Source organism: Aethalodelphis obliquidens, unplaced genomic scaffold (assembly GCF_003676395.1).
Source record: "Aethalodelphis obliquidens isolate GAN/ISIS:26980383/991018 unplaced genomic scaffold, ASM367639v1 scaffold5, whole genome shotgun sequence".
Taxonomy (NCBI): Eukaryota; Metazoa; Chordata; class Mammalia; order Artiodactyla; family Delphinidae; genus Aethalodelphis; species Aethalodelphis obliquidens.
In genome coordinates, this window is record NW_020837949.1 from 19828491 (window position 1) to 19855129 (window position 26639).

General features: G+C 39.7%; 1 protein-coding gene across 3 annotated transcripts in view; it reads left to right on the forward strand.

The window, feature by feature from the left end:
* CHCHD3 (coiled-coil-helix-coiled-coil-helix domain containing 3) overlaps window positions 1-26639 on the forward strand; it is a 305751-nt gene that overhangs the window by 198039 nt on the left and 81073 nt on the right. The window lies entirely within an intron of this gene.

Consider the following 26639-nt stretch of genomic DNA (forward strand, 5'->3'; position numbering starts at 1 on the left):
CCTCAGAATGTTAGGGAGATGAGCTTAGATGATTCTGGAATGCATCAAAGCCTTGGGACCCCTCCACCAAAGGACCTCAAGGTAAATATAATGGCATTAAAGACAAGTGGATATGGATTCAAATGTTAGACCTCCTACGTACCAGTTCTTTGTCCTTGGAAATACCAAGTAACCTGTTTGACCCTCAGAGCCCTCATCTGTAAATTGGCTTTCAAAACATGTTTCCTGAGGGTGTGGAGAGGAAATAAAATATTATATGTGAATTTACATGGATATTAAATTAGGATAACATCAGGTATCATCATCATTAGTCTCCAGCGTCTAGGAGATTGATAATTATACACTGTTTGAGGCAACTTGTTGGGGGAAAAAAACCCTAGAAAAAAATATCTATTATTTTGTCATGTTGAAATGTTATATTGAATTTTGCCAGAAGAAATAGAATCACTGGCTCAATTGTAGGTCAGTTTTGTAAAATAGACATAATTTTTTAAAAAGCTACAATTTGGGTCTACGTTATCTTTTTGATTTTCAGAGCTCTTTAATGTACTTCATTTTATCTGGTAAAAAGGGATTTCTCTTGTATGTATTTCCATTCAGATTTGGCAACCTATATGTATCAGAGAGAGTAGATAGTAATCTGGATACTTTCGTGCACTTATGTTTTTGTGTCATCCTCCATCTCTTGAGAGAGGCTGGGGTGAATCTTTGTCCATTGAGTTGAATGAATATAAGCCCAGCTGATGGGAGGGAAATTAAAGCAGCAACAGAAACCCAAAGCTGGTTGAACTTTCACTTTTCCAGGTTAAAAATGGCTTATTTATTAAACCCTGTGATATTATAATGTCGGACTCCAGCTCCTCAAGACTGGGCACACAAAGGCAAAGAAATCAGATTCCAGAGACTGGTGGTGAAGTTTGGGGGTAGCAGCTTTAAGGAAGTTGCTGGGGTATGGGGAGCATAGGTCCAGAGGAGGCTGTAGAATCTGGAGGAAATTCTATACAGCTCATGTCTAGGTTGGTTCTTGTTGTTGTTTTTTAGTGTTGGCTTTTCATTTTAATCTTCTATTGGAAGTCTCTGACTTAGGATATTAATGTAGAACAAGGATTTATTTCTGCATTGTGATTTTAGGGTCAGTCTTGCAGAGTTTTTTATTTAATAAGAAGTACAGAACTAGTGGGGGGTTTTTGGGTTTTTTTTTAAACCCTCTGCCTATTACCCATAAAATGGAATGGATGACAAGGAGGAGAGAGCATGAAAACATGAGTGAGGACAGGTCACAGGGTCGTGATGGGGCAAGAGCAAGGAGACATGCAGCGAGGAATCACAGAGGGGCATTTCCTTGACAGACACGCTCGTCTAATGGTGGATTTCACGGGGAAGAACATTCCTGGTTAGAAGGGTCTTTTCTTGAAAAACGAGTTTAACTTTGGATTGTATTCATGAGTGGCAGAAACCATCACTGGTGGGGTCATGGCTGCAGGAAGGTGATAGGGGGTGTTGATATCAATATTGTAGATTTCATTTCTACAGAAAAATGTACTAGGTCAGGCTTAATTCTGGCCTGTCTCATCATTTTGTGCGGTTTATGCAAGGATCTATTAAAAGTACTCACCAAAGAGCAAAATCACTGAAGTCCTTTTAATTGTAAAACAAAGAGTCTCACCATATTGTCGGCCAGCTCAGAAGACAATCACAGTAGGCTGTGTTATCTTCTTTAAAAGTGTACCTTTTTTGACTAGATTCCTCAAAAGGCAATCTGAGAATTTTCATAAAACTTAAAGACTTAAGTCTAAAACACAAAATTACCAAGCCAGTAACCTTTCAAAAAGATTTATATGTATGAAACTCTAATATGTTTCTCATGTAAATTCATTTTCATATATTTCCCACAACTTCCTGTTCTGTTTACTGTTTCTGTCTCAAAAAACAAACCAAAAAACCCAACTAGGGCTTCCCTGGTGGCACAGTGGTTGAGAGTCCGCCTGCCAATGCAGGGGACACCGGTTTGTGCCCCGGTCCGGGAAGATCCCACATGCTGCGGAGCGGCTGGGCCCGTGAGGCATGGCTGCTGAGCCTGCGCGTCCGGAGCCTGTGCTCCGCAACGGGAGAGGCCACAACAGTGAGAGGCCCACGTACCACAAAAAAAAAAAAAAAAAAAAAAAAACCAACCAACTAATATTGGTTAGTCCCCTTAAATTATCTTTTATATATGTAGTTCTTATATTTTTAGTCCCTTGAATCATAGTATATTTTAATGACTAAAGTATCCAGTTGTTATAAATTATGGGCATTATAAGGATTAAACCTGGTTTCTCAGTTGTGGATGAATGTCTTTTTATTTGAATATGCGACAGTTTAAAGATAAAGGTATAAGTATCCATTGTTAATTGTTTTTTCTTTCTCTTTTTCTCTGTGGTACAAAATATGGTAAAATACCTGCTAACTCACCACCTTGAACACCCATAGGTCAGTTAAGAAAATTTCCCATAGCCTATTTTATATAATATACCTTCTGGCTCATCCCATTATACAGAAAAAAAACATTTTTCTTTTGAGAAAATTACAGCTCTTAAAAGTTTATCCACATACAAAAGGAATGTGTTGGTGGATATTCTTTATGCTGTATAGTTCTCATTATTTTTTTAAAACAAGCAATTTAGTACCCTTCTTAATAACAATTGAGAATTTTTGCTTGAACGTTTTCTCTTCTTTGTCACCACGAGCTGTTTACCAGGCTCAGTCATTCATTTGATATTTATTTAGAGTGAACTATATGGAAGGCTCCATTTTAGACTCTGCAGATTTAACAGCGGAAAACAGGAAAAAAAATCCTGTTTTCATAAAGTTAGCACTCTGTCAATATAACACTGAATAACGAATATATTTCATGTCAAGTAGTGGTGAGTTATATGAAGAAAAATAACTCATAATAAGGGGATAGAAAATGATAGCGTGCGGGGGGGTGGAGATGCTGTTTTACGTAGGAAGGGCTCTGATCAAGTGCCACTTGAGCAGGCACCGAGTGCCAGGCTGCGCCATGTATGGGGAAGAGCCCTCTGGCAGGTACTGTTGAGCACCAGTTGCCCAAATCTCTTGCCTTGATTCCATGCCGTTTATTGCTCTAGTGTATCCTTCACTATCTTTTCAGAAAGTGCCAGGTTTGCTTTTCAAGTACTACAGTATCTGTCTTGCCAAGTCTGGCAGACAGTGCTTATTTTGGTCTGTATTTTGTTAGCAGATCAGTTCTATGTTGAGTTCAAATGGCACTCTGATTTCAAGAGTGATTCTAATCCTTGTTCTAGAGGAATAGTAAATAGGCGCTGTGGATCGGGTAGATGAATATTGAAGTACTTTTACAAAATTCCGTGTCAAGTGAAAATGTGCCTGAGTCTCCCTGTGACCTTGTACTTTTCTCCTTAGACCTCCCCCGAGCTTGCATTCCAAGTCAGCATGAATAATCCTACTTAGCTCTTTGAAAGGTAGAATGGCCACATTTATCGTGAGCCTACCATTTGCCAGTCCTCTGCCATGCACTTTACATGCCTTACTTCATTTAACCTTTCTAGCTGTTCAGGACGGTTATCCTCATTTTATAGACGAGAGTGAGGCAGAGTAATGGTGTGTACTTTATCCCAGGTCACAGAGAGAGTAAGGGGGAGAGCCAGGATTTGATCCCTGGAAGCTAAGCCCGCAATCTCACCCTTTGTCCTGCATGGACTCCTGGGAGGTTGGACTTGGGATGGGATTGCATTAGACGCAAAGAGGCTAAATAGGCTGCTTGACTCGACACCTGTTTATAATATTAGTTGGGCAAAAAGTCCTCCTCTAACCACATTTAGCCTGTGCACAGGGTGGACAGATCTGTTTTCACCACCTCCATGTTCCCTTCCCTGTTTTCACTGAGCCAAACATAAAAGGCCTAATAGCTACTCTTTGCACCTGTTGTCTTTGTACCGAGTCTCCACTTTGGGGTTGTTTTTTCTTTTTCTCCTTCTCTCACCTTTCCCTCCCCACTTTTATGTTCCTGGCACCCCACTGCCCTCTCACTTCCTCCCCATCATTAAAACAGAAAAAGGTTGGAGTCCCCGAAGTTTTCTCTACTGTGGACAGTAAGCTGAAGCTGCAGCGGTTGGGCATGACTGTAAATGTTAAAGTGACTATTCTGGAGCTTTGGGACACATGTTCATTTCTCATTCTTAGCACGGGTTATCACTCTCTTTTTTACCCTCCCTGTAAATGTTTCTCAGGACACTCAGTTATATGATTTGCTTTCCAGTACATTTGGCATAATTTTAAGAGTATCTTTGTACCATAACCCTCTTTATCTGATAAATTACAGTTCATTTTAGCTGTCTGTCTTAACATTTCTGATTATAGAAAATGCAGTTTTAATAACAGAGGTATATGGTTGAATACATCCTTGTAATTAATAGAGATATTGCTGACATTGTATTTGAAAACAGTGTTCTGAACAGGATGAGCTGCAGGATAATATGAGAGTTTTCAGAACTTTTTACGTTATTTTTAAAATCTTTCAGTTATCGAGTCATTACTGTAGTTTGAAATTGAGGTTTATCACATTGCCACTCATCTTTTGAAATTGGTATCTTTTTCAGTACGGTCAGATAGTACCAGAATCAAGAGAAAATAAGCTTTGTCTTTGTTTCAACTTGCGACACATTGCTGCTGTTCCCCACCTCCCCACTTTAGTCAACACATGTTGAGTTCTAGGTGCCAAGATTCATGGACATGGTTCTCTTTTCTTAAGGAGCCAGTAGACTATAACAGATACGTAAATGCAAGGATTATTTCCCTCTCCTCTAGTTTCTTACAGTTCAAAAGAATTTATCTTTTTGAGATAAGGGTGTCTTCAGAAAGACTTTCACTTGGATAAAGTAAGTGATGAAACCAAATTGAAAAATCTTATTTATCATCCCATGTTGTGTAATAGAATCTGTAGGAATTGTTAACCTGTGAATCACCTCTATATTGCTTTTTATCTAAGCTGGTTACATAGAAGATAAGACAAATGAAGGAAACTGTAGCAGCTAGGTCATTATAACTGAGGTACAATTTTTATTTTTTAATGACTTGTTCTCTGGCTTTAGGTTGACATTAACTATACTGGGAGGGAGCACGTGAATTAATCATTGGAAAGTTATATTGCTATGTTTCACTGGTTTCTAAGCTTTGGTTGAACATTTAAGGGGCTTTTAGTGAAGTTATCAAGTACATCGCTGCATCACTTCCATTGAGTTCGCCAACTGTGACTAAGACACTCATGGTAACGAATGAGGATCTCTTCTAGGTGGTAAACTGAGGCTCCAGGGCAGCGGCTGAACTCTGATCGTTGTTGAACTAAATGTCCATGTACAGAACAGTATGGCTGCCCAGGGTGCTCTCAGATCAGATTTAAGAGCTATTTGGAAAAAAAATGGCTTTATGAACACTTAGCTAAGAGACGTTCCTGATTGTAAAAGTGATATTCTTGCTAGTGTTTGTACTCTTTCTTATCCCCAGGATGATTCAGTGGGACTCGAGTAATATTACATCAGGAAAGCTGGAGTTCTCTGATAGACAAACTCTAAGTGTGCAAAAGACTAGATACCGATTTTTCTTTGTATAATTAGCGCTTGCACAATACTAGGCTGTTCGTGCTTTGTTGAACTGAGAGCTAAATCCCAGAAAGTTGGTATGAGAGAATCAGAAGATGAGGGCAGGGCTGGCATAGGCCAGCTGCTTGAGGAGTTGTGTCAGTGGCTGGCAGCCTCAACAGAATGCTCCTTTGCAGTATTGCTTCTGCTTTGTCACGAATGAAAGGTGTATAACAAATGTTGGTTCAAGGGGAGTGAAGCCAAAGAGGAAGGAGGAGAAAAGAATTGAAGGAAGAACTGAAAAGAAACTGAAGACAGCTGTAGTCTAAACGAGCTCCAGTATCCAGATTGGAATAACCTGCGTCTCAGCATAGAGAATTGTAGACAGGGTGGCAGCTCTGCCATGGAGTGGCCACCTCGGAAGACAGTGAGGTATCCCAGGACCACTGGACCAAATCGTCTTTTGGCTGAGTTGAGGTAGTCTAGCCTCTAGATGACCTTCCCCTCCTCCAACTCTAATTCTTTAAACATCAGAGTATCCTAATTTTTAAAACAAGGACCCTGAGACCCAGAGAAGTTGAGTGGCTTGCCCAAGGTCACAAGCAGTCAGGTCACCCTTGGAAAGTGACCACTGTCAAGCAGAAGCCTTCAGTTCTAAATAAGCTGCCTTGTGGGGTATGCCAGTCTCCCTGTCACCATCAGTGCTTTAGGCAGAATGAGAGTGATTGCTTGTCAGGGATGTTGCAAAGAAGATTCTTGCAAAAGGATTCCATGACCTGTAAGGTCCCTTACAACTTTAAATTCTGTGATTCTAGCTCTGTTTTCATTGGTTTAGTAAGATAGTGTTCTCCCCCTAGCTCCTTAACTCCTTATAGAAATGGATCTTGGAAAGCATTTTGTTACATTTTCTATTTAAAATAACAATTAGCCTTGCATCTCAGGTACTTTCAATGGTGTATTTTACCATGTGTAGGATTCGTTGGGAATATGAGTTTATTTAGTTACATGTGAAGTGGTAGTTTGGTGAAATAACATTGTGGCTTCTCACTAAACTAAAAGCTCAAGAAAACAGAGAGCCCCTCATTTTCCCAGCTGTCAACCTGACTGATATTTTAATTTTTCTGCCCTGTAGAAAACCTCAGTCTCTTATCCAATAGATAAATGAGTGAACCCCCCAGGAAATGCAGCAGAATGTTTCTGTTTGCCAATGCAATAAATGCAGAAGCTAATAAATGTCTCCTTCCATCAGGAGGAGGCGTGTAATGAGTAAATGATGAGAAAACGAATTGAGGGAAGCAAATGATCCATCCGATCTAAGATGACAAACAGTTTCTTAATAACTTGTCCTCCAGTTGGAGAGAGGGCTTTCACCAGGCAGAGAGAATGCCTGTTGGAAATAAGCCTAGCACACGGCCATTTACATCTGGCCGCTGATGGATTTATTTAGCCTGGTTCCATTTGGGTCACACTGAGCAATAAGCTGCAATTCAAACTCAGCCTGGTTATGGCTGGCTTTCTTTGCTCTGTAATTTCTATGAATGTGTGCTGGGAAAAGGATTCATTTCAGGGCCTAATTCACATTTCTTACCCCAGATTACACTTACGTTTCACATTTGTCTTTTCAGCAAAGACCTTTTTTAGAAGTAGAGATCCAGTCTCTTTCCCTCGAGGTATGTTCAGATCACAGGGGTTTCACAAGAACTTCTTTCCTGTGGGGTGAATATGCTGTTCTTTATAATGCTTTTGTGTACCTCAGCTCTCTAAATCTCCAGGGTCTGCCTTTATGGAAACCAGCAGAATACTGTATGCTTTGTCCCTCGTGGATGGCTGCACTCTTGCTTACGGGTCTAGTTTGGAAGGACTTACACTAGGCAGAAGGCACAGTGTGATTAAGACGGAATAAATGAGATAGGCTTTGGAAGAAAAGGAGTTGCGATCCACACTGAAGATGAGAGAGAGACTCCATGCCGGACCAAGAAGTCATTTGATGAAATGCATTTTATCATCACCCCTTTGTGGGATCTTTCTAAGAACATTTCTCAGGAGAGTCATGGGGAAAAGATTGGCTACCAAATACCAGCAGTTTTCAGGCACAGATTTTCATGAGTATTTCTAAAAGAAGACTATCAAATTGCCTTTACTGGGTATTCCATAATTATCTTTTCTTCCCCATTCCACCTCCCCCCTCCCTGCACTTTGTCTTATTTGTATTTAAAAAAAAAATTCTGGTATTTTTTAGTACCACACGAATGAATGCATTTCTGCAGTTGAGGAGTGAAACTTTTAAGTAGTCGTAGGGTTTAGGGGCATAATGCAGAAAAATGTTAATGAGTCATCAAATAAAGCTGGACATACATGATACTGCAGGGCCCTTGGTGTACTTGGCAGCATATGAAATGTGCCTTAGATATTCAGGAATCCTGCACAGTATTTTCTAAGGGAGAGCCATTATACCTGAAAGCTAAGACTTTTCAATGTGCTTCTATTCACATGCATATTTCTATGCCAGCTCTTTCAAAAGGCCTTTCCTTTGAAATACAAAAAGATAAACATGTCTTTGAAATGGATAGGTGATCTCTTTGCCACTTTTGAAATCTTTCTCCATTTCATATCTGAGATTTTTTAACACCTAAATTAAGAATGACTTTTCTGTTCACCTGAGTAGCTTTATACGCATTGCCAGCACTTGAGAGAACCATTGTCACAGTTATTATTAACATCTGAGTTTGGGTACAAAATCGATGAAAGGAAATTAAAACTTGAGATAGGATTGGATCTTTGCATTGGATCTAATTTTTGCTTGAGTATTGCAGTTCATTGTTAGGTGACTTAAATAAATATGATACCTCCATGGTCAAAGAAAACCATGAATTTATCAAGTACTTACAGAGGTACCATCTATTGCTTAGTATTGAAAACACTACAGTATTTTAAAATCTCAAGACCTAAGACCTTACAGCCCTGGATTTGGAGCATGAGACCTGGGCTGATTTGGTTATAGCGCTTACTACCTGTGGGACAATAAGCAAATGTATAATGTTGGTTAAGCATACCATTCCTTATAGGTAAAATGAAGACAGTAGCCTCTAACTTTACTTCCTCCTTGACTGGTTTTTATTGTATAATCAATTGATATAAATCATTGCTTCCTAGTCGTATTTGCTGTTGAGGAGTCCAAGTCTCCACTAGCCTCGCAATGGTTTTAACTCTTGCTTTGATGGAATTGTGTTCTTCTGTAAACGTGGAATCCGTAGAGCCTCTGCTCTTCTAGGGACTTTTTTTTTGCTGTACGCGGGCCTCTCACTGTTGTGGCCTCTCCCGTTGCGGAGCACAGGCTCCAGACGCGCAGGCTCAGCAGCCATGGCTCATGGGCCCAGCCACTCCGCGGCATGTGGGATCCTCCCGGACCGGGGCACGAACCCGTGTCCCCTGCATCGGCAGGCAGACTCCCAACCACTGCGCCACTAGGGAAGCCCCCTAGGGACTTTTTTCATATGACTATCACATCCCTCTGGATTATGAGGACTGGAATCATATAACTACTTAAATTTCTTTTTAAGTATTTCCCTCAGCTACTAGTACCTTGTCTTAGGAGATGGCTGTCAGTAAATATTTGAGTGAATAAAAAAATGAACATTGACTCGCTTAACAAATGGCAGAAGAATTTCAGAGACACCAAGAATAAATAGGGTTTTAACGTTCATAATTTAAAAGTTTTTCCCTCCTCTTTAAAAAATTAATACATATTATCTCATCTGTATTGACCTTGTGGGTGGATGCACCTGTAGCTTGTGAAAATGCCAGGATTTTGTTTCTATTTCTTTGTTTTGGAGGAGAGCTGGTACAGTTTGGAACATTATGAGAAAATGGTTGTGTAACTGTCCTTATTCTTGAATCTGTTCACCAAGAACTAAACCTTAAAGGAATTTAAATATTTCTTCTCTTCTTTTCCTTCGTCCAGAGAAAAAAACATAGCCTAAAACCAACTTCCATCCCTCTGTTGTATGGGTCATCTGTTGCTTATTTTAGCTGTCCTCTGTGACAACTTGAGTATTTAAGTTGCTTTTCATTTTTCAATATTATAAACTCTGTGATGAAAAATTTTTTCCCTAAATCTTTATGCACACTTGTGAATATTTCAGACATTTCTAGAAATGAAGCTGAGTCGAAGGCATTTGAGACATGTTGCTGTAAATTGTACCAACTTACAGGACTTTGTCTGGGCCTCTCCATTCTCTTCCGTCAGGACCCCTTCCTTCCCTGACACTTCCCCTTCCTCTCAGGGAGTCACCGGTTACTCTGCTCTGCTCTACACTGGTTACTTCTGCTTTCGGAAGTGTTAGTCCTGTTCACCCCCCCGTTTGCTTGTGAGTCCCTATTAAGAAGTTAACTGACCGTAAGCTAAAGGGGTAATAAATGGATTAGCCTTGAGTTTCTCAACCTGAATTCTGAGGAAACAATCTCAGAAGGTCTTCAAATCTCTGTGAGAATCTTTAAAGTCTGTTTTCTGTTCTGTGATTTCTGTGATTATTTCTGTAGTTAATGTAATCATATTTTCAGTCGGTAGGACCGCCCCACACGTTTGAGGAACACTAGGCTGGGCGACAGAACCTGCTGCCCCCGTGCATTTGCACTGTAACAGGGGGCTCTTGGAGGCACAGAGGACTGCGAAGCTGAAGGCAGTTCTGTTTGCTACTGCAATGGATTCACTGCTTGTATTTCTCTCCCCACTGGCCTTTAAAGACGTCTTCACCCTCCCACCCCTGGACCTGGCCCGTGTTAGTTCTTCAGTGAGCTCTTCTGAATGAATGAATTTGAGGGCTGGAAAAGAAGGTGAAATGGGTAAGAAAGAGCATCCAGGGGAGCACCGATTCTTAGTATAACATTGTGTGTGAAGGAAGAACTAAACAGAGTTGATGATAAAAGCAGCTTGTGTCCGTCTGCTCCTCTACAGTAAGGATTACTGTTAACAGCTTTCCTTTTAGCCCACGGTTTTCAAGAGAACACCATGTGCGTGAATGCACGCCCATGCACATGCTGAGCAAGTGCAGGAGAGTTTGCATGTTAGATTTATAGAGTTCCCTTCTGTGGGAGACAGGAGACCCACTAGGGTGAGGTGTAGTGCAAGCCTGAGCTCAGCTGGCAATACATACGCGATGCTGTCTGGATAGAGCCATGCAGTGCGTGTGCTCTTAAATGTGCACGTGGTAGCACCTTGTTGAGCCCTGCACAAGTTAAGACTGATGACCTTGAGAATGACTGTGTTACATTCCTCAGCGAGAGCTTCCTGCACTGGTAACATGCAGTGATTTCAGAGTTTCTATATGGGTCTTGCAAGACATCATGTGATAACCCTTCCGATGACTGAATTTGCTGTCTCATGGTTGTAGAAGGGTAGTGAGATGCACAACTGTGTCAAGAGCAGAAAGGCCTTAGGTGTGTAATAGAGAAGACTGAAAGGTGAGTGTAGAAGGGTGGATACTGTTTTATTTCAGCTAGAAGAGCTACAAACAATAGGAAGATTTGAGACCTCTTACTGACATTATTATATAAAAGAAAAAGTGAGAAAAATGAATACCTTATAATTAGGATAAGTGGGAAACCTCCATTTAAGCGAGGTTAATGGGAGCTGTGGGTGGGAGAGGGTCAGGCAGTCACTTTCCCAGTAGTTTCTAGGTAAGTAACCTTTCTTTCATGATACCAATTTGCGCATAATACCTGTTGGAAATTGAGGCATAATTTTCTTATAAAAATGATACAAGCCCACGATGAAAACTTAAATTGTTATAGAAGGCTATTAAATAAGAAGGAAAAGTATCTCCTCCTCAGGTCCCCTTTCCAGGGGTAACACATATTCCTTGCAGAATATTTCAGGGTGTGTGCGTACATATACATCATATACTCATCATTTTATAAAATACACTGTCCGAATTGTCTTACAACTTTGTTTTTCATACTACTTGGATCTCTTTCCATCCATATCAATACAAGTAGTAGATCTCTCTTATTTCTAAAGGGGTTAGAATAAAGTTTTGCAAGTGGAGAGAATTCTGATAAGAAGCTTGAATTCTGACAAAAAACCTAGAGAAATTAAAAGGAAATAAAACCACAACCTACTTAAGAACTGAATATGAAGGGTAGTTAGGTACTTGAGAGAAATACAGGGCTTTAGAGACTCATTAGAAAAACTACTTCCTAGAAATAAATAAAAGATCACACTATATGTGGTCCTATAGCACTATGATTTTTTAATTATACACTTATTTGTGTGATTTTTAAATTTATGTCTGTCTTCTCCAGTATGCCACAAGCTCCATAAAAGTAGGGCCAAGTATCTTGTTTGTTCACCGTCCCATTCCAAATTCCTGGCCTAGTGTCTGGCACAGACCTTCAGTATTTGTAGAATGAAGAAATGAACAGATAATAGGAAACTTAGACTGCCAAATGAGTGTTTGGTGCAGGTGTTTAGTTAAATTGCTCAGATGAAGAAACTGAGGCGTGAGGTAATATAACTAATACAGCTTGTGTATTATTGCAGGGCTGTCAATGAATGTAGAATTCCTATTCTGATTAGAAAACTAAATCCAGAAAAAAAACCCTTCAGACTCTAATTAGTGAAGTTTCTAAAGTGCCGGCAATAAAACCAGAAATGCCAGAAGAAGCTCTGAATAGCTGTTTCTTTATATGAGAAATAGTAACGATGGAATGAAAGTGTAATTACAAAAGCAGTTTATTAATTTTGCCAAGGTACCCAGGAGACAGTGGGGTTTTCATGAAATGTGGCTTCTTAGAGATGGTAAGATTTGATGCTAGAGGTAAGCATAGCTTTAAATTTTTTAATTCTTTCTGTTCTGTGTCAGAAAAGGAGAGAGGCAGAAGGAAACAAATTTCTGATGTGTAGAAGCAGAGGATTCCACAAGGGAAAGGAGAAAGATGCTCCTACTGGGTCATTGCATTTGACTTTATTAAATTATTCATGAGGTGTACAAAAAGCAAACATATCAAGGCATAAGGAAGGTCTGTTCCTCATTTATTTGACTCTCGATATCATAAAAATGGAATAGCTTAAATTAGGAAAGTTTTTGGTTTGGGTTTTGTTTTTCTTTATTTAATGAAAGTCTAGAAGTGAGCAGTCCAGGGCTGGCACGGTGGCTTCAGTGTCATTAGAGCCCCAGGCACTTAACCATTTCACTCCTGTGTCCTCGTACAGGGTTTCCCTCTTTAAGGTGGACTCATATTCCACGATGGCTGCTGGAGCTCTGGCCATTGTATCTACATTGCAGATTAGGAGAAAGGAAAAAGGCAAAATGGCTGAAAAGATTCCCTGCCAGGTGAGGTCAGCTGTCTTTAAGCAGCCTACCTGGAAGTCCCACACAACAGTTCTGCTTATGGCTCAGCCTAAATAGAAGCGAGCTGGGGATTTTAGTTTAGTTGACTATATATCCAGCTTAAAATGGAGTTATCTAAGGAGGAAGGAGAGATTCTGGGATAAGCTAGTGCTGATAGTCTTTTCCACAGGGAATCTTCATTTGTCTTTACTGTGGAACCTAGTAGGGTTTTTGATTCATTAGAAACTGCTAAATTAGTAATTTATTATTGATCCCCAGTGATATGGACTTGAAAAAGTAGGGCTGAGAAAAAGTAAGATACACTTATAGATGTACACAAATGGTTATAAGCAGATATTTAGGGATGCTCAGCATAAATACATAGTCTTGTAAGTTTATTACTTTCACAAAACAAAACATTACTCAGTGTTAGAAAAATGGAGATGAAGTTTGAATCCACCTACTTGATGGTCATTCTTCAGGTTCATGCGTAGTTGTTTAGGTAAATTAATGGGGACCCAGGCTCTGATGGATTGGCCAAGGAGCCAGGGGCTGTTGGCAGTAGTATTGTGATGGAGAACCACTGTCTTCCACAGGGAGAAGCCAGGCTGTCTGCCAAGAACTGACCTTCCATTGTCCCGTTGATGCAATCACCCTGAAAGATAAGACCCTCATTTTGTGTGTTAAAAAGTGAGACTTAGTTTAAATAACCCAAACCATTCCTTGGTGTGCCTTTAAGAAACAGAATCCTGAATCTGATATACTGTGCATCTGAGCCAGTGTTGGCAATTTGCAAGCTATTTAAATATTAGCTTTGATTTTCCTGTCTTGTAGACAGAATTCTCCTGAGCCCCAGGGGAGTAGGGGGAGGGAAAGGGATGAAAGGAGAGAGTCCAGGAACAGTGGAATCAAGGGCATGGGTCTGAGGAGTGCCAATAATGGAAGGTTCTTCAAGATGCCAACTACTCTCTATTCAAAAGCCACTTTTCTCACTGAGAATTATCAAATCCCTTCCCCTGCTCCTGCCCATCTGTAACAGACTTCTGCGTGTACAGGAACGCAGGGAAGGCAGAACTCAAACCTGCCAGTAGGCTCACTGTTAGAAGGTTTGCCAGGAGAAATACTGAAATCACTTGATCAAATGAACTTAGATGATTAGTGATTTCTTATGTTTTTAATTTAATTTTATTTATTTTTTTATACAGCAGGTTCTTACTAGTCATCAATTTTATACACATCAGTGTATACATGTCAATCCCAATCGCCCAATTCAGCACACCACCACCACCCCAAACCGGTTCCCCTGCCACTGCTTTCCCCCTTGGGTGTCCATACGTTTGTTCTTTACATCTGTGTCTCAATTTCTGCCCTGCAAACCGGTTCATCTGTACCATTTTTCTACGTTCCACATATATGCGTTAATATACGATACTTGTTTTTCTCTTTCTGACTTCCTTCACTCTCTATGACAGTCTCTAGATCCATCCACGTCTCAACAAATGACCCAATTTCGTTCCTTTTCATGGCTGAGTAACATTCCATTGTATATATGTACCACATCTTCTTTATCCATTCGTCTGTTGATGGGCATTTAGGTTGCTTCTGTGACCTGGCTATTGTAAATAGTGCTGCAATGAACATTAGGGTACATGTGTCCTTTTGAATTATGGTTTTCTCTAGGTATATGCCCAGTAGTGGAATTGCTGGATCATACGGTAATTCTATTTTTAGGTTTTAAGAAACCTCCATACTGTTCTCCATAGTGGTTGTAACGATTTACATTCCCACCAACAGTGCAAGAGGGTTGCCTTTTCTCCACACCCTCTCCAGCATTTCTTCTTTGTAGATTTTCTGATGATGCCCATTCTGACTGGTGTGAGGTGATACCTCATTGTAGTTTTGATTTGCATTTCTCTAATAATTAGTGATGTCGAGCAGCTTTTCATGTGCTTCTTGGCCATCTGTATGTCTTCTTTGGAGAAATGGCTATTTAGGTCTTCTGCCCATTTTTGGATTGGGTTGTTTGTTTATTTAATATTGAGCTTCATGAGCTGTTTATATATTTTGGAGATTAATCCTTTGTCCGTTGATTCGTTTGCAAATATTTTCTCCCATTCTGAGGGTTGTCTTTTTGTCTTGTTCATGGTTTCCTTTGCTGTGCAAAAGCTTTGAAGTTTCATTAGGTCCCATTGTTTATTTTTGCTTTTATTTCTGTTACTCTAGGAGGTGGATCAAAAAAGATCTTGCTGTGATTTATGTCAAAGAGTGTTCTTCCTGTGTGTTCCTCTGAGTTTTATAGTGTCTGGTCTTACATTTAGGTTTCAAATCCATTTTGAGTTTATTTTTGTGTATGGTGTTAGGGAGTGTTCTAATTTCATTCTTCTACATGTAGCTGTCCAGTTTTCCCAGCACCACTTAATGAAGAGACTGTCTTTTCTCCATTGTATATCGTTGCCTCCTTTGTCATAGATTAGTTGACCATAAGTGTGTGGGTTTATCTCTGGGCTTTCTGTCTTGTTCCATTGCTCTATGTTTCCATTTTTGTGCCAGTACCATATTGTCTTGATTACTGTAGATTTGTAGTATAGTCTGAAGTCAGGGAGTTTGATTCCTCCAGCTCTGTTTTTTTCCCTCAAGACTGGACTGCTTTGGCTCTTCAGGGTCTTTTGTGTCTCCATACAGATTTTAAGATTTTTTGTTCTAGTTCTGTAAAAAATGCCATTGGTACTTTGATAGGGATTGCATTGAATCTGTAATTTGCTTTGGGTGGTATAGCCATTTTCACAATATGGATTCTTCCAATCCGGGGACATGGTATATCTCTCCATCTGTTGGTATCATCTTTAATTTCTTTCATCAGTGTCTTACAGTTCTCTGCATACAGATCTTTTGTCTCCCTAGGTAGGTTTATTCCTAGGTATTTTATTCTTTTTGTTGCAGTGGTAAATGGGAGTGTTTCCTTAATCTCTCTTTCAGATTTTTCATCATTAGTGTATAGGAATGCAAGAGATTTCTGTGCATTAATTTTGTATCCTGCAACTTTACCAAATTCATTGATTAGCTCTAGTAGTTTTCTGGTGGCATCTGTAGGATTCTCTATGTATAGTATCATGTCATCTGCAAACAGTGACAGTTTTACTTCTTCTTTTCTGATTTGTATTCCTTTTATTTCTTTTTCTTCTCTGCTTGCCGTGGCTAGGACTTCCAAAACTATGTTGAATACTAGTGGTGAGAGTGGACATCCTTGTCTTGTTCCTGATCTTAGAGGAAATGCTTTCAGTTTTTCACCATTGAGAATGATGTTTGTTGTGGGTTTGTCATATGTGGCCTTTATTTTGTTGAGGTAGGTTCCCTCTATGCCCACTTTCTGGAGCGATTTTATCATAAATGGGTGTTGAATTTTGTCAAAAGCTCTTTCTGCATGTATTGAGATGACCATATGGTTTTTATTCTTCAATTTGTTAATATGGTGTATCACATTGATTGATTTGCATATATTGAAGAATCTTTGCATCCCTGAGATAAACCCCACTTGATCATGGTGTCTGATCCTTTTACTGTGCTGTTGGATTCTGTTTGCTAGTATTTTGTTGAGGATTTTTGCATCTATATTCATCAGTGATATTGGTCTGTAATTTTCTTTTTTTGTAGTATCTTTGTGTGGTTTTGGTATCAGGGTGATGGTGGCCTCATAGAATGAGTTTGGGAGTGTTCCTTCCTCTGCAATATTTTGGAAGAGTTTGAGAAGGATGGGTGTTAGCTCTTCTCTAAATGTTTGATAGAATTCATGTGTGAAGCCATCTGGTCCTGGACTTTTGTTTGTTGGAAGATTTTTAATCACAGTCTCAATTTCATTACTTGTGATTGTTCTGTTCATATTTTCTATTTTTTCCTGGTTCAGACTTGGAGGGTTCTGCCTTTGTAAGAATTTGTCCATTTCTTCCAGGTTGTCCATTTTATTGGCATAGAGTTGCTTGTAGTAGTCTCTTAGGTTGTTTTGTATTTCTTCAGTGTCTGTTGTAACTTCTCCTTTTTCATTTCTAATTTTATTGATTTGAGTCCTCTCCCTCTTTTTTCTTGATGAGTCTGGCTAATGGTGTATCAATTTTGTTTATCTTCTCAAAGAAGCAGCTTTTAGTTTTATTGATCTGTGCTATTGTTTTCTTTGTTTCTATTTAATTTATTTCTGCTCTGGTCTTTATGATTTCTTTCCTCCTGCTAACTTTGGTTTTTGTTTGTTCTTCTTTCTCTAGTTCCGTTATGTGTAAGTTAGATTGTTTATTTGAGATTTTTCTTGTTTCTTGAGGTAGGCTTGTATAGCTATAGACTTCCTCTTAGAACTGCTTTTGCTGCATCCTATAGGTTTTGGATTGTCGTGTTTTCATTTTCATTTGTCTCTAGGTATGTTTTGATTTCCTCTTTGATTTCTTTGGTGATCTCTTGGTTATTTAGTAACGTATTGTTTAGCCTCCATGTGTTTGTGTTTTTTACGTTTTTTCCCCTGTGATTCATTTCTAATCATATAACGTTGTGGTCAGAAAAGATGCTTGATATGATTTCAATTTTCTTAAATTTATTGAGGCTTGATTTGTGACCCAAGATGTGACCTATCCTGGATAATGTTCCGTGCACACTTGAGAAGAAAGTGTAATCTGCTGTTTTTGGATGGAATGTCCTATAAATATAAATTAAATCTATCTGGTCTATCGTATCATTTAAAGCTTCTGTTTCCTTGTTTATTTTCATTTTGGATGATCTGTCCATTGGTGGAAGTGAGTTCCCCACTACTATTGTGTTACTGTCGATTTCCTGTTTTATAGCTGTTAGCAGTTGCCTTATGTATTGAAGTGCTCCTGTGTTGGGTGCATATATATTTATAATTGTTATATCTTCTTCTTGGAATGATCCCTTGATCATTATGTAGTGTCCTTCCTTGTCTCTTGTAACATTCTTTATTTTAAAGTCTATTTTATGTGATACGAGTATTGCTACTCCAGCTTTCTTTTGATTTCCATTTGCATGGAATATCTTTTTCCATCCCCTCACTTTCAGTCTGCATGTGTCCCTAGGTCTGAAGTAGGTCTCCTGTAGATAGCACATAATTAGTGATTTAAAAAAAAATTTCTATATCTCTTAAAATTGTTGTGGTAGAGAAAAGTGAGGCTCTCTGATTCTGTGTAATTCTGTAAGAAGACAGGAAGGTTGTGGAAGCATGAACTCCTTTTGGCCTCCTGATGGCATACAGTAAATGTCTGTTTCAGGGCTTCTGGACCTGGAATTATATCCACGCTGCATTTGCAACATTAAATCGTGTCCTCAGATGCTTAGCTTTCATATTGGGGGAAGCATACTTACCTGCACCCAGCTGATTACAGATTATAACATAGTTCCTGGGTGAGTGTTATAACAAAAAGTGTAAATAAGTCAGTTCTGAATCTCTCTACTTAACAGTGGGAATGCTCTTATTGACATTGACAATAGGAATGCTTTTATTGGTGTTTGTACACATTAGACCTTTGTTTGAAATAACTAGCCAGATAGAGTAACGCTTGTGTTTGGCTGGAGGGATGGAGACTGACAGTTGGTGGTGGTAATTATACATCAGCTTAGAGAGAGGAGATGCACACCTTCGGTCAGTCTGCTCATATCCAAGGTCAGACTTGTTGCTTCTCCCATTCACTCTTCTAACATAAGCAGAGTCACCACCATCTGAATGGACAGTGCGTAGGAGTATCAGTCTCCTCCGAGAAATAGTGTCAGGCCACCAGAATTGTACCTCAGTATGCTGTGTTGTGTAGCATTTTATAAAAGAACTGATAAGGGCTAGTTAACAAATTTTTCTTGTGACCATTTTGATTTGTTCTTTTCTCATATGATAACAGGTGTGATCATATTAGTTATAATAGAACAGAAATAAGATTCCGAACGTGAGAAAATATTGGAAGAATAATGTGTGCATGTTTTCTTTTGATCTAATTTGGAGCTTGAAAAGATGCTTTTTGAATCTAGCAATGATGTGTGTCTGTGCGCGTGCATTTTAAAATACACTTTTAAAGAGAGACTTTGAAAATGGAAAATGGCAGTAGACCACGCATTCAAAAACTTGGGCCACAGCCAGCCCATAGGAACTTGGGAATGATACCTGTTCTTCTTGATTCCCGTTTCCTTCCTATACTGTCTAAAATCTTTGTCCTTGGATATCAGAATACCAGATGGGTAAATCCCCCCACCCCCCAAATTAGAACTTTAAGGGAGATTGGAAAGAAATATTAGAATACTTGCATGTAGAAATCTACCACACTGTTTTGTGCATGATTTTGTGCTGTCTCTTCAGCTGTCTGTGGCAGGTATGATAAATTGGCTCAATAAACACCAATTGCAGACGCTGTCCTTCTCTTTCTTTACTCTAGCAGTGAGAAAACAGAACTACTCGATTTCCCAGACTCTTTTGCAGCCAGGCTTGTGCATGATATATAATTCTGGCTAAAGAGATGTGAGTGGAAATCTCTGGAGAGGCCTTCTCTTCCCTTATTTACCTTCTTCAGAACATGGGCATGATAACTGGAGGTGTGACAGCTATCTTGAGACCATGGGGACAGTGCTAAGGGTGGCTGAGAAAGGAATACAGAAAAGGGCCTAGTTATTTCATGATGTCCTTAGCACCTGTATCAGCCGTGGTTTCTAATGTCTGGATTTCTTATTACACGAGAAAAACAACTCCCTTACTCACTTATGCTACTGTTTGTAGCTTAAACTATTACTGTACTGTTCCTGCAATTGAACACAATCCTCAGCAATATCCACTTCCTTTTTATGTAGCAAAGCAGACTGAAGTGTTTGCCATTTGGTAGGAAACACATAATAAATGTAGTAGTGCACCTTTTCCATGTTGTCTCTATCCCGTCCTGTTTTAAATAAGAGCAAAAGTTGGAATGCAGTTTAAGATGCATAGGTCACTCTAACATTATTTCAGTAAGTTTTGTGTGTCATGTAGACTGAGTGCTCTAAGTATAATGATTAATGGGACAAGATACCTGCTTTGGGGGAACTTACGGGCTAGCTGGAGAGAGAACAGGTGAACAAGCATTGCTGGTACAGTGTGGCAAGTGCTTTGATACAAGTCTGTGGTGCTGTGAGAGTACAGAGAAAGGGCACGAATCAGTTCAATTTTACTGTATAGGAAACCACCCCCAACTTAGTGGCTTCAAACAGTCACCGTTTATTTACCTCATGATTCTGCAGGTGTGTCACCAATTTGGGCTGCTGTCAGCTGGGCAGTTCTTCTGGGCTTGGCTGGGCTCACTCTTGCTGAGTTGGCTGAGGTTTGGCTGATCTAGGATGGCCTCAGCCGGGAAGACTTGTAGTCTCTCCTTCTCCAGCAGGCTAGCTTGGGCTTATTGATGTGGCACCTGGGTAGGGTTCCAAGAGAGACTCCTGGGTTTAGAACTGGCACTTCATCGCGTCTGTCACAGTCTGTTGGCCAGAGCAGGTCACAAGCACAGCCTGGATTGAAGGGGTGGGGAAATAGACTTCACCCTTTCATGATGAGGGAAGCTATAAAGTGTCACCAAAGGACATGAATATAGAAAAGAGTAAAGAATTGTGACCAGAGACTTCCCTGGTGGCACGATGGTTAAGAATCCGCTTGCCTGGGCTTCCCTGGTGGCGCAGTGGTTGAGAGTCCGCCTGCCAATGCAGGGGACCCGGGTTCGTGCCCCGGTCCGGGAAGATCCCACATGTCGCGGAGCGCCTGGGCCCGTGAGCCATGGCTGCTGAGCCTGTGCATCCGGAGCCTGTGCTCCGCAACGGGAGAGGCCACAACAGTGAGAGGCCCGCATACCGCAAAAAAAAAAAAAAGAATACATACAAAAATGACCCATAAAAAAATGTTGCTCTGAGATGGGAAAAGTTGCACATCAAGAAGTGCAGGATTGAAATAGTGTTTGGACTTTTCTTTAAATCAGCATTGCACATGGACCATTTAAGGTGATTTTGTTCCCTCAAGATGATCCATGATAAAAAGGTTCCATTAGGAAATCAGTTTGGGAGTCCTCATGAACGGTATTTCTCATATTGGAGGTTTACAGTGCATAGTAAAAAGGCCCTGGGAAGTCCTGACATTAAAGTACTTTGCTATTTAATTTAGTTAATTGGATTTCATTGGGATAAGGTCAAAAGTTATTGGTTTGATTTTTATATGGGCTAGTTAGTGTCACCATATGTGTGTATGTATGCACACACACACACACACACACACACACACACTTTTTTTTTTATTTTTTACATAGCCAGTAACATTCCCAACACTGCCCAGCTATTGTCTTTACAGTTCCCATTTATCTTAAGGAACAGAAAAACAGAACAGATGAGCAATGTAATAAAAATTCAGTAATGTTTGATTTAATGGAAGAAAAGATTTTTGTTTTTAAAAGATTTAAATTTTTGTCAAAATGGGTTTTTTTTTAAATGGTTTTGAAAAATTTACCAAACACCGTGTACTTTTTTTTTTACTGTTTAAATAATGTTCAAATAAATTTTAATAATGGGTAGCATTCCTATAATGCTCACCATATGTTATCCCAGGGACTATTCAAAGAGCTTTTAAAAAAAAATTATTTAATTAATTAATTTATTTTTGGCTGCGTTGGGTCTTCGTTGCTGTGCACGGGCTTTCTCTCTAGTTGTGGCGAGCAGGGGCTACTCTTCCTTGCGGTGTGCAGGCTTCTCATTGCGGTGGCTTCTCTTGTTGCAGAGCATGGGCTCTAGGCATGTGGGCTTCAGTAGCTGTGGCACGTAGCTTCATAGTTTTGGCTCTCAGGCTCTAGAGCACAGGCTCAGTAGTTTTGGCGCACGGGCTTAGTTGCTCCATGGCATGTGGGATCTTCCTGGACCAGGGCTCAAACCTGTGCGCCCTGCATTGGCAGGTGGATTCTTAACCACTGCGCCACCAGGGAAGCCTCAAAGAGCTTTTTATGAGTTATTGTATTTGATTCCCCAAAGAGTCCTGTTGGTCCTTATTGTGTTGTTTTTTTAATTGCTCTGAGTAAAGTTTTAATGCATATCAGGTCATCATAATAAAAACATTTTTTTTTTGAATTGAAGTATTGTTAATTTACAATGTTGTGTTAGTTTCAGGTGTACCACAAGGTGATTTGGTATACATATATATATTTATGTTCTTTTTCAGATTCTTTTCTATTAGGTTATTCCAAAATATTGAGTAGAGTTCCCTGTGCTATATAGTAGGTTTTTGTTGATTACCTCTTTTATATATAGTAGTGTGTGTATGTTAATCCCAAACTCCTAATTTATCTCTCCCCCCCCCCCCCCGCCCCCACTATCCCCTTTGGTAACCATAAGTTTGTTTTCTGTGAGTCTATTTCTGCTTTGGAAATAAGTTCATTTGTATCATTTTTTCAGATTCCATATGTGAGTGATATGTGATATTTGTCTTTCTCTGTCTGACTTACTTTACTTAATATGATAATCTCTAGGTCCATCCATGTTGCTGCAACTGGCATTATTTCACTCCTTTTTATGGCTGAGTAATATTCCATTGTAGATGTGTACCACATCTTCTTTATGCATTCATCTGTTGATGGACATTTAGGTTGATTCCATGTCTTGGCTGTTGTACATAGTGCTGCTATGAACATAGGCGTGAATGTGTCTTTTGGAGTTAGCATTTTCTCCAGATATATGCCCATGAATGGGATGCAAGGTCATACGGTAACTGTATTTTTAGTTTTTTAAGGAACCTCCGTACTCTGCTCCATAGTGGCTGTACAAATTTACATTCCCGCCAACAGTGTAGGAGGGTTCCTTTTTCTTCACACTCTCTCCAGCATTTATTATTTGTAGACTTTTTTGGGGGGATTTATATATTTATTTTTTGCTAGGTTTTGCTCTTTTTTTAAAGGGTTTTGAGGAGGAATGTCAAGGCCGCTTACAGAAGCTCATTCTCTCACTGCCTGAACTGTTTCTTTCTTTTTCTTTTATATTGGAGTAGAGTTGATTGACAATAATGTGTTAGTTTCAGGTGTACAGTGAAGTGATTCAGTTATGCATATACTTGTATCTATTCTTTTTCAAATTCTTTGTCCATTTAGGTTGTTGCAGAGTATTCGAAGAGCTTTATACGAATTATCATATTTGATCCCCCAAAGAGTCTTGTTGGTCTTTAGTGTTACCCTGCCCTTTTCGCAGATGGTAGACAGCTCTTGTGTTGCATTCTACAAGGGTGGAGCTGTGACTTGTCAGTCTGGCTCCAAAGTGCATGCTCTTTACCACCTCGCTGTTCTGCTAAGAATCACTCACCTAAGTGCAGAGTGTCGTGGACAGCATATTCATGTGTTTTAAATGAAACGTTTTAAAAGTTATCAACGGAGCATTCATTCACCCTAACTCAGTTTGTTGCCTGTGTATTTAGTAACTGGTTCCTTGTGCCTTAGATGGAAGATATTTTGATACAGAAAATGAAAATGCCTGTTGTTTCCAGTGATGCATTGTCCTCTAATATAGGTGACAGAAACATCTCCCAGATCTAGAATGATGTTATTTTGCAGATAGTTCACCTCCTACAACTCCTTTCACTTATCTTTGACAAAAAAATAGATAAGCCTTTAATCAAATTTTTGATAGTGCTAAAATACTGAAAGATACTGTCATTCTACTTTGAATTTATAAGATCTACCTTCTCAAAGAGAATCTTGGTGGAAAACATGTTTTATGCTTGTATCAAATAAGAATTCATGTTTTAAAGGAAGCAACTAATGAATTAGACTTTTAATGTTTGATTTAAATCACATTTACCTGCCACAAGTTCATATTACTGCTGGACAAAACATGTCAAGTATTTTTCTTGCCATTGATGGAGCAGGAAACTATGCAGAATGAATATGAATGAAGAATTTTTGAATTTTAGGTTGTAAAGGACCTCACTGGCATAGAAATAATGTGGCCGTGTCCAAAGCAGTGATCATTCATTGAAAGGCCCCCCTGTCAGATCACGGGCACCTTCCTCTACCTCTTCTTTTTGAGTCTCTTTATTTAAGGTCATCTCACCAGGTTGTTTCTCTCATATCACTTGTCTACAATGCAACAGTGTTTGGAGGGTGTGTGTGTATGTGTCCGTATATATATCTCCATCTTCTTTGAAAATAGCAGTGTGGATGTTACTTATTAGAAACACTGACCACACAGGTCTTAAAGTTTGACTATTATAGAAAATGATCAGACAAAAATACAATTAATGTAAGTATGTACTACTACAAACTGTAGGGTTGGTTAACCAAATAACCACAAATTTAGTTATAAGGATGACATTAAAGTAACAATAATTTACAATTAGTAAACAAAAATAGCAGCATGTACAACCTATGGCCATCTCAAGACAACACAGATAACGAAAGCAATGCTTCTGAAAATTACGGTACGTCTGCTGCCTGTGAGTACCAGTTCAGAGGAAGAACATTGCAGCAGTGGAAGGCAAGAGTCAGAGCTCTTGGGCAGTTTTGGGTCCATCAGTGACTTGTGGACAGTACCAGTAGACTCCCTAATTTGGAGCATCTTTGTAAAAATTATAGCTATATTCAGTTGTGGAAAATAGTTTTGCCATAATTCTTCAAAAACACTGATTTTTCACTTTGAATGGTATGCTAAACAGTAATTTTTATTATCCTTTCATTGTTCTAGAAACCCAGTAGTGTCCAAACTTAGTGTGTGTTCAGAGTCATTGAGATGCTTCTGAGCTTGCAGCTTCTGGGCCTCATCCTCAGAGGTTCAGGGTGTGGCCCAGGAGTCTGCAGTTTCACAAGCTCTGCAGATGGTTCTGAAGTGGATGGTCCCCATTCCTTTTACCAAGGGCTCACAAAATAGAAGGGCAGGAGTTGGGGCAACTTCCTGAAAACCTGGATCTGGAGCTCAGGCAGCCCCTGAAGGGGCATCTGAAACCACTCACCCCTTCCCCCTTTTTCCCAATCCTTGCAATAGCCCGTCTGCCTCTTCCTCCCGACAGTGGACAGTTAGGTCTTTACGGTGATAAAGCTTGACCTGTGTAGCTGGAGGGAGGTTCCCACAGTGCAAACCTAGGCTCTCTCAGTTATTGACAGTGAATAGGGGAGGCGCGCGTGCTTTGCCTGACTCAGGTCTGCCCTTCTATAGCTCCATGTTTACCTCCTTTTCCATATTTCTTAATCAGGCTGTAGGGAATTTACACTTTTCTAAGAATAGCTACCCACTCTTTGAAGATTTTTGTGTTTGAAGGCTTTTCCTCTGAGGCTACTGTTTTCATTATTGAGCAAGAGAGTCAATGAAGATTGTCATTATATCAGTAAGGTCTAAATATGCAATAATGTCATTTAAAAATTAATGGGGCTTCCCTGGTGGCTCAGTGGTTGAGAGTCCGCCTGCCGATGCAGGGGACACGGGTTTGTGCCCCAGTCCGGGAGGATCCCACATGCCTCAGAGTGGCTGGGCCCGTGAGCCATGGCTACTGAGCCTGCGTGTCGGGAGCCTGTGCTCCACAACGGGAGAGGCCACAACAGTGAGAGAGGCCCACGTACCGCAAAAAAAAAAAAAAAAACAATAAAAAATAAATAAAATAAATAAAAATTAATGCATCGTTAGAACACCACAGAAATCCTTGCTGCAAACAATGGATGCAAAAAAACTGATGGCAAAAGTTTAAGATGAAACAGTGTATTTGCATAATCTCAAAGAATCTCCTGTAAAATATTGATTGCAACAGGAAAAATAGTAACTTTGCTATGGAGAAACCCTTAGGCACCACTTTAATCAAGTGGTCAAGATCAACAGCACCAGTAAAACGATCTACTGATGTAATGTAATGTAGCCCGGGATGCAATGTGTGGAGAAGGGCACGTCACTTCTGTGGTATCCTTCCCTATAACCACAATAGTGTTAGTCTAATTATGAGAAAACATCTAACAGGCCCAAATTGCACATCATTCTACGAAACATCTGACCAGTGTTCTTCGGGAGTGTTGAGGTCATAAAAGAGAAGGCAAGACTGAGGTGCTGTCACAGACGAGAGGAGACAAGAAAGCCATGAGAACTGAATGCCACACAGGGCCCGGGACTAGATCCTGGACTAGAAAAAGAAGGAAATTTGGAAAAATACAAATAAAGTCTGTAATTTAGTTGCTGCTAGTCTCTAGTATTGTGACATTGTTAGTTTATTAGTTTTGATAATTGTACTATGATCATCTAAGGTGTTGGCATGAAGGGAAGCTGAGTGAAGTTTATACAGGATCCTTCTTCTATTTTTGCCCCCTTTCTGTAAGTCTAAAATGATTACATAAGACACAGTTGAGGAAAAGGTACTTTTGTTTAGTAATGTGTAAACACTCTGCAATAGCTTAGCATTTAAGAATCTATCTCCACTCAGCTAACCTCCTCTTCAGCATGTATTCCCCACACGTACTTTTATGTTCTAGTTCTACTAAAGCATTTGTTGTTGTTAGCACCTTTGGGGAGTGAGGGGGAGTAACACAATTTTTGTATGTATCACAAAGTATTTACGACCAGTGTAACAACTGGATAGGTACCACACCTTATTTTTGAAAATGTGACAGTGCAGTGAAGTCCCCCTGTTCCCTTCCTTTATGGCACTCTGCCCCTCTCATCCTCTTTTACCACCCACACATAACTGCCACCACTTAGAGATAATCCATAGAATTTGCTCTTTACTGAT